Source organism: Phocoena sinus, chromosome 11 (genome assembly GCF_008692025.1).
Source record: "Phocoena sinus isolate mPhoSin1 chromosome 11, mPhoSin1.pri, whole genome shotgun sequence".
Classification (NCBI taxonomy): Eukaryota; Metazoa; Chordata; class Mammalia; order Artiodactyla; family Phocoenidae; genus Phocoena; species Phocoena sinus.
This window is the reverse complement of record NC_045773.1, coordinates 5,742,386-5,757,423: the sequence shown is the minus strand read 5'-3', so window position 1 is coordinate 5,757,423 and position 15,038 is coordinate 5,742,386.

Sequence of the window (15,038 nt, the reverse complement as noted above, 5' to 3'; positions counted from 1 at the left end):
TGTCCTTCTCTGTAAGACATCTTGCTGAGACCTGGATAGAAATTGCATTAAATCTGTACATCAATTTGAGGAGAACTGACTTATTTACTATGCTTACTTATTTCCTGTGAATCTTCTAAGCTGTGGGCATGTGTATCTCTCCATTTATTTAGATCTTTTATTTCTTTCATGAGCATTTTGTAGTTTTCAGCATAAAAGTCCTGTACAGGTTCTTCATATGAGAATGTATTGACTTTCCTTTATTCCTTAAGGATATTTTCATTGAGTATAAGACTCTGGGTTGACAGTTCTTTTCTTTCAGCATCTGAGAAGCATTGTGTCACTTCCTGCCCATCTCCATACTTTCTGAGGAGAAATCTGCTGTCATTCTTGTTATGGTAAGATGTTTTTTCACTGGCAGCTTTCAAGATTTCTTTCCTTGTCTTTAATTTTCAGAAGTTTAATTATTATGTGTTTTGGTGTGGGTGTTTTTTGGGGGGGGCTGGGAGGTTATCCTGTTTGAGGTTCATTTACCTTCTTGATTCTGTAGGTTTATGTCTCTTGTCAAATTTAGGAAGTTTTCAGCCATTATGTCTTCAAGTATCTTTTCATCCCCACCCTCTTTTTCATCAACTTCCAGGACTATGATCACAGGAATGTTAGCTCTTGTGTTACTGTCCCGCAGGTCCCTGGGACTATGGGTTTTTTGTTTTGGTTTTGTTCTTTGGTTTTCTTCAGTCTCTTTTTCTTCTGATGTTCAGATTGGGTAATTTCTATTGTTCTGTCTTCTAGTTCATTGATTCTTTCCTCAGCTTCCTCCATCCTGATGTTGAACCCTTCCATTGAGGATTTGTTTTTTTTTCAGTTATTAGATTTTTCAGTTCGAAAATTTCCATGTGGTTCGTCTTTTTATCTTCCGTTTCTTTGCTGGGACTTGTTACTTTTTCATTTGTTTCAAACATGTTGCCATTTGGACATTGAGTATTTTTATGTTGATTACTTTAAAATATTTGTCAGATAATCCGAACGTCTCTGTCATCACTGGCTCATTACTTCCAGGTGGGAATAGAAGTCCAGGTTCCCCACTTGGCTTCTGTGACAGTTGAAGGGGGAGGGGGTCTTCATTACTGATAAGTGGAGTGGGCGGGGAGGAGTTCTGGCTCCCCACCAGGCCCCCAGGGATAACTCCCTGGCTGGGAGGGGTTGATGTGCCTCCACTTGCACTGTGGAGGTGGATGCAGGGCTTGTATCCACCTGATGGGGATGAAGGTTCCCTACTAGGGATTGTAGGGACACCACCCCAGTGAGGGGGGGGGGTCACCTTGTCATAGCCTGACAAGGGGAGAAATCTTGGCTCCCCACTCAGCCTTGGCTGGAGAGGATGGGAACAGGGCTCCAGTGTTTTCTGTGGTGTTTGGCTGCAGTAGAGCAGTTATTGTCTAGAAGTTTTCTGTTTTCCTGGCCTGCACCTTTCTTGTGTTTATGTCTAGACACAGCAGGCTTTTACTGTGGCTTTTTTTTTGGTTTGTGCCCTCTGGTGTTTTGAGTTGCCAACTTCTTTAGCTCAAAGTCTCAGATGTATTTGGCCAAATGAAAACCCAGGGGACTCATTGCTGTGTCATTCTTTGGGTCCTGGATTCCAAAGAAATCCAAAGAATAACTAGTGTGCCTTTGCCTCTCCATTTTTCAGAGTCATCGTATGTTTATTTTAAATATGATGTCCAGGGTTTTCTAATTGTACTTAGCAGAAGAATAGGGGAAAGTACCTGTACCCCATCTTCCTTGAAGCAGATGTCTTAGTATGTTTTAAAAGCTTCCCAGGATCTTGGTATGTTTTAAAAGCTCTCCAGGCCAAGGTTGAGAACCACTGGTATAGGCTGTAAGCTCCATGAGGACAGGGATTGTGTTTATCCTTCACCTGTCATAACATTTGTACCTGATCCCTTGATACGTAAAGACTTTTTGGGCAGATGGATGGATGGATGGATGGAAGGAAGGGAGAATGGGTGGATAGATAGACGGATGGATGGATGAGTGAATGAATGAATGGCAGGATGGAACCAGCAGCCAGACTGTTTCACACACACACACCTGTGCCCCAGTACATACCTGTCACTGACAAGTCTGGCCCTCGAACCAGTGGGAGGGCTTGACCAGCTGGTGGCGCTGAAGAGCCCTGGTGTGGGGTTGGGGTGGCCCCTGCACAGCCAGGCACCTGGTCACCTGATTGAAGGAGGAAGAGACATTAAAGAAAGTCCTGATCACCTGGGAGCTCTCGCTTGTAAACACTGCATCTGCCTCTCCTTTCTCTTCTGCTAGCTCTTTTATTTACTTCAGTATCTTAAATTTTTTTTCTTAAGAAGAGGGCAGTCTGGATAACTTTGGTCTTTGAAAAGCCTTTCTCGCAGCTTAATCTCCAGGGATTTGGAACAGAAAGAAAACATTTTTCATGTCCTGAAATGATATGTGTGCACGTGCTGGGCCTGGTACCGTGTTTGCTGCGTCCTTGACTGACGTCAGCACGGATGTTCATATTTCCAGTTCCATGAAATCATTATTTAAAACATTTATTCACGTTCCTCTCTTTCTCACTGTAGTGAAAAGGAGGGTTAGTGAGGGTGGGGAGGGAGGTTTCTGCAGCTCATTCAAATGTCTTAGCAGGTGGGTATCACTTGGGCCTTTAAATGAAACTTGCTCTTCAGTCGCCCTTGGAGCTTAGTGCAGGTCAACCAGTAAACTGCCGAAGTCTCTGTTTGCACATTTCTAAAATGGGGGCAAGAATGATTCCTTTCTTATGAGGTTACCAGCACTGTGAGGATTAAATGAGGAAGACCTCCCAGCCCAGTGCAGGTATGTAGAAAGTCTTTGAAATATTACTTTTCTGTTTCTCCATTGCTTTTCTAGGCCAGAGGATAAGAAATAATGGAGCTGGACTTTTTATACTTCTTTTCTTGGCCATTTAGTGATGATTAACTTTCAGCTTCCCTTTCCTTTACCTAACTAAAAAAATCCCAGCCTGTCACACCAGGGGTGGGGGACGGAAAGGGCAGACAAACAATCCAACAAGTCCAACCTTCCAAAACTCTTGAACCAAATTATACAAGGAGAGAACACCATAGAGGTACACGAAGAAAGGGATGATGTAGCTAAATCATTTCTGTGTTTCCACTTCTGATGATTAACTAAGAAGTTATGTGTAGCATTTCACTCTGCTTCCTTTATAACCAACCATGAGGTACATTTTGTCTAAAACTTAGTACCAGCTAAAGCTGTCCTTCTGCTAAGCAACTAGTTTGCTTTCATTTAAATGACACTAGAATCTTGTCATTGATCCCGTTTTCCTCTTTGCTCTGGCTCCTGGGAAACTCAGAGTCAAAACTGTGGCCCAACTATAGTGGTTCTTTAGGACCCACCTTTAGTTTCATCCTTCTTTGTCTAACAAGTCTTTATTTCCTTAAAAAAAAAAAAAAAAAGTCCTGTGGTAGGTATTTTGGGGTGCAACAGTAGTGCACCAAAATAGATTTTTAAAACAGACAGATCTGGAAACCCAGGCAGCTTCTTTCCTGGACCACTGAATTTCTTTTTGAACAACTTTATTGAGGTATAATTTACATGCCATGAAGTTCACCCATTCTAAGTGAATTGTACAATTCAATTATTTTTAGCAGACGTACAGAGTTATACAGTCATCATCGCAATCCAATTTTAGAACATTGTCAACACTTCCAAAGACTCCTTCCATTCCCATCCCTAGTCAACCACTAATAATAAACCCTAGGCAACCACTAATCCACTTTTTATCTCTATGGATTTGCTATTCTGGACATTTCATATAAATGGAATCCTACAATATGTGACCTTTTGTGTCTGGATTCTTTCATTTAGCATGATGTTTTTGCAGTTCATCTGTATTATAGCATGGATTAGTACTTTGTTCCTTTTATTGACAAATAATATATGGATATATCATATTTTGATTATCCACTCACCAGTTGATAGACATTTAGGTTGTTTTCACTTTTTGGCTGTTATGAATAGAGCTAGACATATTCATACACAAATACACGGACATATATCTTCAGGTCTCTTGGGCATTTGTCTAGATACGGAATCGCAGAACCATCTGGTAACCATGTTTAGCTGTTAAGGAACTGCCAGACTTTCCACAGTGGCTGGTCCATTTTACATTCCCAGCAATAGTATATGAGGCTTCTAATTTCTCTACATCCTCATCAGTATTTATTACTGTCTGTCTTTTGAAATTATAGTTATCCTGGTGGGTGTGCAGTGGTGTCTCATTGTGGTTTCGATTTGCATTTTCCTAATGACTAACGATGTTGAACATCTTTTCATGGGCTTGTGAGCCATTCCTATATCTTCTTTGGTGAAATATCTATTCAAATCCTTTTCCCATTTTTACATTGGGTTATTTGTCTTCTTATTATTGAGTCATAAGAGTTCTTTATATACTTTGGATACATCAGATATATGATCTATCAAATATATGATATACAAACATTTTCTCCCATTCTGTAGCTTTGCAGTTTCTTAGGGAATTTTTTAGTTGTGATGAAGTCCAATTTAGCAATTTTTTTCCTTTATTGGTTGCGCCTTTGGTGTTGTGTCTAAGAAATCTTTGGCTAACTCAAGGTCATAAAGATTTTGTTTTCTTTCTTCTAAAATTTTTAAGAGGTTTGGCTCTTACATTTAGGACTTTGGTCTGTATTGGGTTAATCTTTGTGTATGGTGTGAGGGAAAGGTCTAAGTTCATCTTTGTGCACGGAGATATCAGCTATTCCAGCACGTGCATTATTGCATTTGCCTGCTGCCTTCTGTCACCTCCTCTCCTTCTGCCTGGAGGTGAGCAACACTGCCCCCCAGCGGCAGCCTCGGCCCTCACTTCCCTGTCACTTCGGTTCACGAGACCAACAGACTCTCTTGACTGCACAACTCTGATTCCAGTTTTCTGGAGGAAGAATTGGACTGATTGGCCCATTTGGGATCAGAAGACAATTTTTTTTTGGTCCCGTCACGTGTGCCTAGGTGTCGAGTTTACATGATGTGACTTTGGCTGCCAGGGCCCATCCCTAAGGTGGGTGGCGGTTCTCAGAGAGGAGGCTTGGTATGAGCTGGGCAAATACCCCAAAGGTGTCTCTCCAGGGTCATTATCTCATATTCAGCACCCTGGATCCCCTGTGAACTAGATTCACACTTCCAGTTCAGGGCTCACAGGTCAGATCCCCCAAATGTGTTTTTGCTTCACCTGTGTTTAAGTGTCCAAGAAAACAAATGAAACTGACTAATTGACAACATTAAAAACTAAAAGATTTCATGCAAAAATCCAGTTTTTAGGCTTCATTTTAGAATTAGGGAGATCTGGGCCTGCTGCGGTTGGTGGCATCTGAGTGGCAGCTGTCCTCTTTAGACAAAGCATATCCTCTCCTGGCTGCCCCAGTCCCCATCTCTCTGTCGTGCTCCACACACAGTCCTCTGTTCTTATTAACTTTTCCTGCCTGACTCTGTAGACATTTGAATATGTACCTCCACCCACCCCTGAAAAATCTTCAGGGCCACTGCCTGCCCACAAGGTCATCTGCCTCTTGAGTCTTACGCAGAAGCAAACTGTGGGCCCAGCATTGCCCTAGATTCCGAGTCAGCCACATTCCCGCAGCCCTGGGCTCCTAGCGGAATTTTGCTGTTTGCATTCAGCTCTCTGCACCACTGCCAGTGGCATTGATAAACCTGGGTGTTTTATGGAAATGATATCCGGGACAGACTCGATGAGAATATGCAGTCCTTGGGGCCCCCTCGTGCATGGCATCTCTTTCTTAGAATTAGAGCAAAGAATTTAATGTTCTGGCTTACCTGACCACAATAACCATCCAACGCAAGTGGGGCAGAGGGCAGAGCAGTTGGAATGGGGAGTGATGGGTGAGGCAGTTTAGAATGTATCCAGAAAGGAATCCCAAACTCTCACTTTTTACTAAAGAAAATAGAAGATGTTCTAAGGATGTGGAAGACATTAAAATTTTTTTTTCCCAATGGAATAAATCTATTTTATTTTGTTTTCTAAAAGGAGTGCAGTTAGTTCTTATTCTCCCTCTTATAAAACTAAGATGTCTTCGTTGTTGAAATCTTGGAAAATACCAAAGATGATAAATATCATTTACTACCCGGAGGAAACCACTGTTAACATAGCAGAGACTCACTCTCTCTCTAAGCCTGTTAATAGAGTTGACATCATCCTGTACAAACAATGTCTGTTGTAAATTTAATTTCATCATAATCATTTTGCCATATCATTACTGGTGCCCCATAAATGTGATTATCGATGACTGTAGCTGTCCCATAATATGTGTAGTTCCCAAATGTTAGATTATTTCGTTTTATTTCCTACCATGAATAATGTTGCAGTAAGCATTTTTGTGCATAGCTATTTATTCATGTTTTGGATTAACATGAAAGAAATTTCCAGAGGTTTCCGAGAAAACGTAGGAAAGTTTGCTGGAAGGTATTAATACTCATCAATAGGACAAATCTTATCTCAAATTTCTGTTGGTTTAAAGATCCCTGTGAAAAATATGCCCACACCTTCTGCATTTAGGTCCTACTTCCTGTGTCTTCTGCTGTGCTTTATCCATGTGCGTCTTTTTTTCAGAGCTCATCCAGTAAACTTCTTTTGAGCATCTGTCGTGTGCCAGCACAGGAGAATGGCAGGTGTGGCCCCTACCATCAAGTAGGGCGTGTCTCCTTTATGGCCCTGGGTGTTGACCTTCAGAAACAGTGGGCACACTCCCTGTCCTAGAGGTACCCCCTTGTAGTTGGAGAGAACCAAGTAAAGAAAGAACGATAAGATGGCTGATGTAAAGGGGAGTGTTAGAACTGTTGTGGAACACAGAAAGAGGAGCAGCTAAGAGCTTCGAGGCAAGAGGGCGCTCCAGGCAGGGGAAACAGCACAGGCAAAGGTAAAGAGGGTAAAAGTGAATCCTTATACCTAGGCCCCAACCTGCGTCTCCAGACTCCTCATTCTGTGCTCCAGTCACTTCCAGCGATTCCCTCCCAGCTCCTCAAACTCAGCTCTGTACATTTATTCTTTCTTTTACTCACCCTTACATTCCTCTTTCTTCCTCCCTGCAAACTTCTACTCATCCTTCAAAGCCCAGTCACACATCACCCATTCTGTGATGTCCTTCTTGACATTCCCACTGTACCTTGGGAGAGGCTGTTCCTCCCTCCCCTGTCCTACCACCTGCTTTGATCTTACCTCAGTTATCACACTTGCCCCAGTTGCATTGTAGAATTTTTAATTTAATTTTTCTGATGCTATTTGTTTATCCTTTGCCTTTATTCTCATCCTAATTGACAAATTCCTTGAAGTCAGGGGCAGTGTATCAGTTAGGATTCGGTTTGGGTGTGCATGATAGAAAAGCCAAGCTAATCCAGATGTGGTTCTAGCTGGTATGGCAGCTCCATGATCATCAGGGACCTCAACTCCTTCCACATTACTGCTTCACCTTCCTCATTTTCAGCCTCTTCCTCATGGTCCCAAGATGGCTGCTTAAGCTCTATTCATCCTGTCAACATTCCAGCCAGCTGGAAGGATAAAGAGCCAAAGAAAAGAACACATCTTCCCTTTAGGGTTGCTTTCTGGAAGTTGCAAACTACGTTTTCATTTCCATTTCATTGGAACTTAGTCACATGGTCATACCGAGCCACAAAGGAGCCTGGGAAATGTAGTCTCTATTCCAGGCAGCCATGTTTTCAGTTAAATAACAGAAGTCTATTTCTAAATAGAAGAGCACTGATATTGGGAAACTGTTAGCATTTTCTGCCACAGTGAAAAACAGGGAAAGGTCAAGGATGATTCTTCTGAGTTCAGCAGGGCTGGCTGTGGGGTCGGTGTGTCACTCACCAAGAAATGGAAAACACAACAGCCGCTTTTAAATGAGCACTTCTTATATGTCAGGCTCTGTACTAGGTGTTTATCCCCATTTTAGAGGTGAGGAGTACTGAAGCTTCTTGAAGTGAAATATCTTGCCCAGCTAATTAGGGCAGAAGCAGGATGAGAGCAGAGGTTTGCTGAGTTACGAAGCCTGGCTTCTTAACTGCTGCACCATTCTACTACCCAAATGAGCTCCAAGCCTTCTGTGGACCAGCATTGCTGAAATGAGGAGGAAAGTGGAGAGGGTGAGGCCACCGGGAGCCTCGTTTCCTGGTAGTATCTCTCCAAATCCTCCAGTTCCTCTTGCCTCCCCTTCCTGGCTGTCAACAGAAATTCCTGACCGTCGACCCCCTTTTTTTTTTTTTTTTTTTTTGTGCGGTACGCGGGCCTCTCACTGTTGTGGCCTCTCCCGTTGCGGAGCACAGGCTCCGGACGCGCAGGCTCAGCGGCCATGGCTCACGGGCCCAGCCACTCTGCGGCATGTGGGATCCTCCCGGACCGGGGCACGAACCCACGTCCCCTGCATCGGCAGGCGGACTCCCAACCACTGCGCCACCAGGGAAGCCCCTGTCGACCCCTTTTATCTAAAACCAACAATTACCACTGAGAAAGCAGGAGTATTTCTGATTTGGAGCCAGAACCACCTCTTCTTGGATACCTCCCGTGATGGGGTGCTTCGTATCTCTCAAGGCAATTCATTGCACTGTTAGATAACACCTATTTTTAGAAACTCCTTCCTTACTTTGAGCTGAAAGCTGTTTTCTTTGGCATATTCTTCAGTTAGATCAGTGATTCTCAACTACGTATCATTTTGCTTCCTAGTGGATATCTGGAAATGTCTAGAGATATTTTTGGTTGTCATGTCTGGGAATCGGGGGAGGGTGCTACTGGCATCTATTGAGTAGAAGCCAGGGATGCTGCTAAACATCCAACCATGCACAGGACACCCCTTCACAACAAAGAATTATCCAGCTCAAAATGTCAGTAGAACGAAGGTTGAAAAATTCTGAGTTAGACCTAGTTTTGAATCTTGGCTTCACCAACCACTTCTAGCTGTGTGACCTTGAGTAAGTTGCTTCACCCCTCTGAGCCTGAGCTCACCATTTCCTCCTCTGTACCTTGGGATCATCAGAAGACCTCCCTATGGGCTTGTGGTGGGCACTTGATAACCGATATCTGAAAAGCCCAGGGCTTGACTTACCATCTTAGCTGCCATAGGCATCGCTCCCAGGCTGTGGATGGACTGTTGGCTACCTTTGTTTATTTGCTGACACATGGACCTGATTGGATTAGACTTGTAATCACTCTAGTAAAAATTCCACTGCAGCTAATTTTTTCTTTTTTTTTTTAATAAGCATGGTCTTTTTTTTTTTTTTTTTTTGGCTGCACCGGGTCTTAGTTGAGGCACGCAGGATCTTCGTTGCAACATGTGGGATCTTTAGTTGCGGCGTGCAGTCTCTTAGTTGCGGCATGCAGGATCTAGTTCCCTGACCAGGGCTCGAACCCGGGCCACCTGTATTGGGAGCTCGGAGTCTTAACCCCTGGACCACCAGGGAAGTCCCCTGGTTTTAGAATGGAGCCACTGCCTTAACTCAAAAATGATGGCTTGCTTGTGTACGTGAGCCTCTTAGAGAGAAAGGATTCATTTCTGCTTGTTACCAAGTTGTCATCATGGGGTGTTAGCAGAGCTCTCCCACCCCATTGTCTCAACTGAGGCTGCCGACAGCCCCGGGAGGGAGGTGTTACAATTTTCCCTACTTTACAGGTGAGGAAATTGGAGATCTGGCTGTTTTCCTAGGCTCCACACAACCCATCGAGTGGCAGAGCCGGCTGAGAACTCTCTCTTCCAGGGCCCGCTCCTTGAGGGACATGGTACTAGAAAGACCCCTTGGTGCCCTGGTTCTTTCTTCTCAAAATGCCCTGTCCCAAGTACCTCCTTAGGTTCAGTTCTCTCTCCCCAGGGCACATCCTCTCTGTAGGCTTGACCTTGACCCCAGAGAGGACACCTCAGAGCCCGATGGGCTCTGGGCAGCCCAAGGGGAGTGTGACATGCTGTGCAGCATGGGGTGAAATGAGAACCTGTGTCCTCAGATACCTTCCACCCTCTGCTGGAGTGCCTGGCATCCCTCTGGCATTTAGAGAAGGAAAACTGTTCACGGATCGTTCCAAGGAATGCAGATCCCCAAGGGAGAGGAAAGCACCTTACATTAGCTGTGTCACTGAGTGGAGCCTTTGCAGTGTCTGGGTGAGAGAAGAGAGATCAGAATGGCAGTCACACAGGTCCTGCACTCAGGAGGGCCCCGCGCTTGGTTCAATGTTCTGCTGCCTCCATCTTGAAATGATTAATAATTTTTTAGTTTGTCATTTTGCACTGGGCCCCGCAAATTATGCAGTGGGTCCTGAGTGGGACACGCAGGAGATGTAGATGTGGCCGCCCCTGCTGCCCTCTTGGCCTCCCTCCCAGTGGGACCCGCCAGGCCCCCAGCAGCAGTTCCACATGCTGCTCTAGCAACGTGGGTGCTGCACTTGCCTTTCTAGGAATCTTTCTTCTGAATTGCGTGGTTTCAGAGAACAAAAGTGGGTGTTCTTGCTCCTAAAACAGATCACTGAGCTGAAAAGGAACCTTTCACCAGTAAATATCTGTTGAATGAATAAGTTCTGAGCTGAGATATTTCAGAGCAGTTTGCCTCTCACTCACTTATTTATTCACTTAACAAATATTTCTTGATCTTTTTCCTGCTTTTAGCTTTATGCAAAATAACATGCCGAAGCTATGAAGGAGAAAATGTGATAAAGATTGGGAGTTTATAGTGATAGTTAAGTGAGGAAGATAAACTTATGCTGTATTAATTTTCTCCAACATTTTACTATTTTTTTTTTTTTTTTTTTTTGCGCTGTGCGGGCCTCTCACCGTTGTGGCCTCTCCCGCTGTGGAGCACAGGCTCCGGACGCGCAGGCTCAACGGCCATGGCTCACGGGCCCAGCCGCTCCGCGGCATGTGGGATCTTCCCGGACCAGGGCACGAACCCGTGTCCCCTGCATCGGCAGGCGGACTCTCAACCACTGCGCCACCAGGGAAGCCCCATTTTACCTTTTTATAAATTGAAGTATAGTTGATTTATAATGTTTTGTTAGTTTCTAGTGTATGGCAAAGTGATCCAGTTATACATATAAATACATATTCTTTTCCATTATCGTTTATTATAGGATAGTGAATATCGTTCCCTGTGCTATACAGTAGGACCTTGTTGTTTACCTATTATATATTCTCCCACATTGTATTATGAAAAGTATCAATGACATAGAAAATTAGAAGCATTGTATAGTGAACACCCATATATCTACCACCCAGGTCATAAATTAACATTTTGCTCTTTTTGCTTTATCATATATGTATTCATTTATCCATTTTTCTAACCAATCATCCATCCAACTTACTTTTTGATTAATTTCAAGTAAGTTACAGACAGCACTAGACTTCACCCCTAAACAATTAATTTCACACTAATTTTCATTTCAGTGATCTCAGTTCAATCAAGAAAACTTGTTTTTAATCAAAAAGGAAAAAAATACATAGATGTTTATATAAAAACAAATCATTTTCTGTCATATAGAATTGTGGAATGATAAATAGTATATATGCACAATGAAAAAAATTATTTGTTTTCCTCTGTGTGTATGAGGCAAAGAGGAAAAAAAGAGAAATAAGAAAAGAGAGGAATTTCCCCAAGGTGATGAGGAAAGAGAGAAATCAGACACTCCTGTGGAAGTGGGAGGTGAGAGCTACCTGGGGAATGCCGAGCTGGGAGCATTTTCGGGAAGTGCTTCCTGCTTCCTCGCAACCAAAATAAAAAATAAAAATCCCTGAGACCATATGGCCCTAGCCTTCTTTCCTCCTTCCCGAGGTGACTGTGGACAGTTCCAAGCAATCGGACTTGGGCAGGGCTGAAGGGGAAGCTGTAAGGTATTATTGGGTGTTGGCTTTAGGAGTGGAGAAAGGTACAGGCTGAAGCTACAGATTCAGGCGTTGTCCTGACAGAGGTAATGGCTGGGGTGGAGTCGGGTGAGTGGGTGAGACCCCTGAGGCTGACAGCAGGAAGTGATGGGAGCAGAGGGTAGGACCGTGTCACAGGAAGAGAAGGTGATGCTGCTGAAGCAGTCAGAGGAGGCACACTAGGAGGAGTCGGACGGCTACCCTGGCTGTGGCCGCGCAGAGCTTGGAAAAACACCTAACGCGAGCCTCTGAAACGGAGACCTGGAAGTCTTAGTGATCACCTCCCCGCCTCTCACGTATGCCACGGGAGAAGATGCAGGCTGAGAGATCACTCAGACAATTAGTGATGGAGCTGGAGCAAAATCCGTGCTATCCATGTGGTGCTTTTCCAACAGAGTAACTCAAAGGGTTCCTTCCACAAGGATCAAATGCCTTGGGGTCTTGCTTTTTTTCTTTTTTAGTTGAAGTATATTATATTTGTTATGGGTAAAAGTCACAGGCATACAACATAGTGATTCAATATTTTTATAGGTTATTTATAGTTATTATAAAATATTGGCTATATTCCCTGTGTTGTACAATATATCCTTGTAGCTTATTTATTTTATACACAGTAGTTTGTACCTCTTAATCTCCTACCCCTATTTTGTCTTTTCCCCCTTCCCCCTCCTCACTGGTAACCACTAGTTCTCTCTATCCGTGAATCTTCATTTTTAAAATTATATTCACTAGTTTGTTTTATTTTCTAGATTCCACATATAAGTGATATCATACAGTATTTGTCTTTCTCTGTCTGACTTACTTCACTAAGCGTAATGCCCTCTAAGTCCATCCATGTTGTTGCAAATGGCAAAATTTCATTCTTTTATATGGCTAATATTCCATTATATATATATATATATATATATATATATATATATACATGCCACAATCTTCTTTATCCATTCATCTGTTGATGGACACTTAGGTTGCTTCCATATCTTGGCAATTGTAAATAATGCTGCTATGAACATTGGGGTACATTTTTCTTTTTGAGTCAGTGTTTTTGTCTTTTTCAGATACATACCCAGGTGTGGAATTGCTGGATCATATGGTAGCTCTATTTTTAGTTTTTTAAGGAACCTCTGTACTGTTCTCCATAATGGTTGCACCAATTTACATTCCCACCAACAGTGTACAAGGGTTCCCGTTTCTCCACATCCTCACCAACATTTGTTATTTGTGGGGTTTTTTTTTTTTGATGGTAACCATTCTGATAGGTGTGAAGTGATCTCTCATTGTGGTTTTGACTTGCATTTCCCTGATGATTAGTGATGTTGAGCATCTTTTCATGTGCATGTTGGCCAGCTGCATGTCCTCTTTGGAAATGTCTATTCAGGTCTTCTACCCATTTTTTAATCAGATTCTTCGTTTTTAAAATTTATTTATTTATTTTTGACTGCCTTGGGTCTTCGTCGCTGCACACAGGCTTTCTGTAGCTGTGGCGAGCAGGGGCTACTCATCGGTGCGGTGCACGGGCTTCTCATTGCGGTGGCTTCTCTTGTTGCAGAGCATGGGCTCTAGGCGTGCGGGCTCAGTAGTTGTGCCGCGCGGGCTCAGTAGTTGTGGCTCACAGGCTCTAGAGCGCAGGCTCAGTAGTTGTGGTGCACAGGCTTAGTTGCTCCGCGGCACGTGGGATCTTCCTGGACCTGGGCTCGAACCCGTGTCCCCTGCATTGGCAGGTGGATTCTTAACCACTGAGCCACCAGGAAAGCCCTCTTTGTTTTTTTGATGTTGAGTTGTATGAGCTAATTATATATATTGGATATTAACCCCTTATCAGTCATATCATTTGCAAATATTTTCTCCCATTCAGTAGGTTGTCTTTTCATTTTGTTGATGGTTCCCTTTACTGTGCAAAAGCTTTTAAGTTTAATTAGGTCCATTTGCTTATTTGGGGTCTTGCCTTTTTTTTTTTTTTTTTTTTTTTTTTTTTGCGGTACACGGGCCTCTCACCGTTGTGGCCTCTCCCGCTGTGGAGCACAGGCTCCGGACGTGCAGGCTCAGCGGCCATGGCTCACGGGCCCAGCCGCTCCGCGGCATGTGGGATCTTCCCGGGACCGGGGCACGAACCCGTGTCCCCTGCATCGGCAGGCGGACTCTCAACCACTGCGCCACCAGGGAAGCCCTGGGGTCTTGCTTTTTATCATAAGAATTTGGCCTTCTACTCAAGAATTTATCTGGCTTTGTCCTAATGTAAAAATAATGTTTTTGCTAGAGTATTTCTCAGTTTTCTTTAAACTCATACCACTTTTTGATTAATATAAAAATCTAACAATGCCTTCTGGAAGTTTTAATACCTACTTCGACCTCCCTCCCCAATTGAGGGTCACCTATAGCAGGATCCAGTCTGTTTTCAGTATAGTCCTACTAGCAAAGGTTTTGTTACATATGACTTTGCATATTTTATGTAATGAAAAAAGATTTCAAATATAAAAGTGAAATAATGAATATGCTTTCTCAAATAACATAAGCCTCTTCCCATTTGAGAACCATTCATCTAAGGAGACTTTCTAGATTTATTTCATGCTTTGTGTGTCCTGGTAGCCTCTTCTGTATTGGTTAGGAGTGCTTTTAGATGCAAGTAAAAACTCCCACAACAGTGACTTAAGCAAAAAAGATATTTAATTATTTCCGATAATAACCAGCCTTAAGGAAGATGATTCCAGGGTCAGTTCAGCAGCTCAGTAATAACAGGTCTCTGGGCTGGCGTCTCAGTGCTGCTTCCCTGATGGCCCCAAGATGACTGTCATAGCCCCGTGCATCACTTCCTGTCACAAAGAAGAGGGCAAGTGGGAAACACCCTTTTACTTGTTTTGCTCATTTGTCAGTGAGGAAGAACTTTCCAGAACCGCATCTCTGCCATGAGACTTCCCCATCTACTTCCTTGGCTTCTAGGAGTTGTGTTTCAAACCCACTCCTAGACCAGCCACTGGCAAAGAGGAACGAGGGGGCATATGCAGCTGAGACCAGTCATGATGCAGCCCATCTCCCAGGACGTGTGCAACATGGACTTGTACAAACCTCCCCTTGTTTTTGCTCACCCCTCCCCTCACTAGAATGTGAGCTCCTTGAGGACAGAGG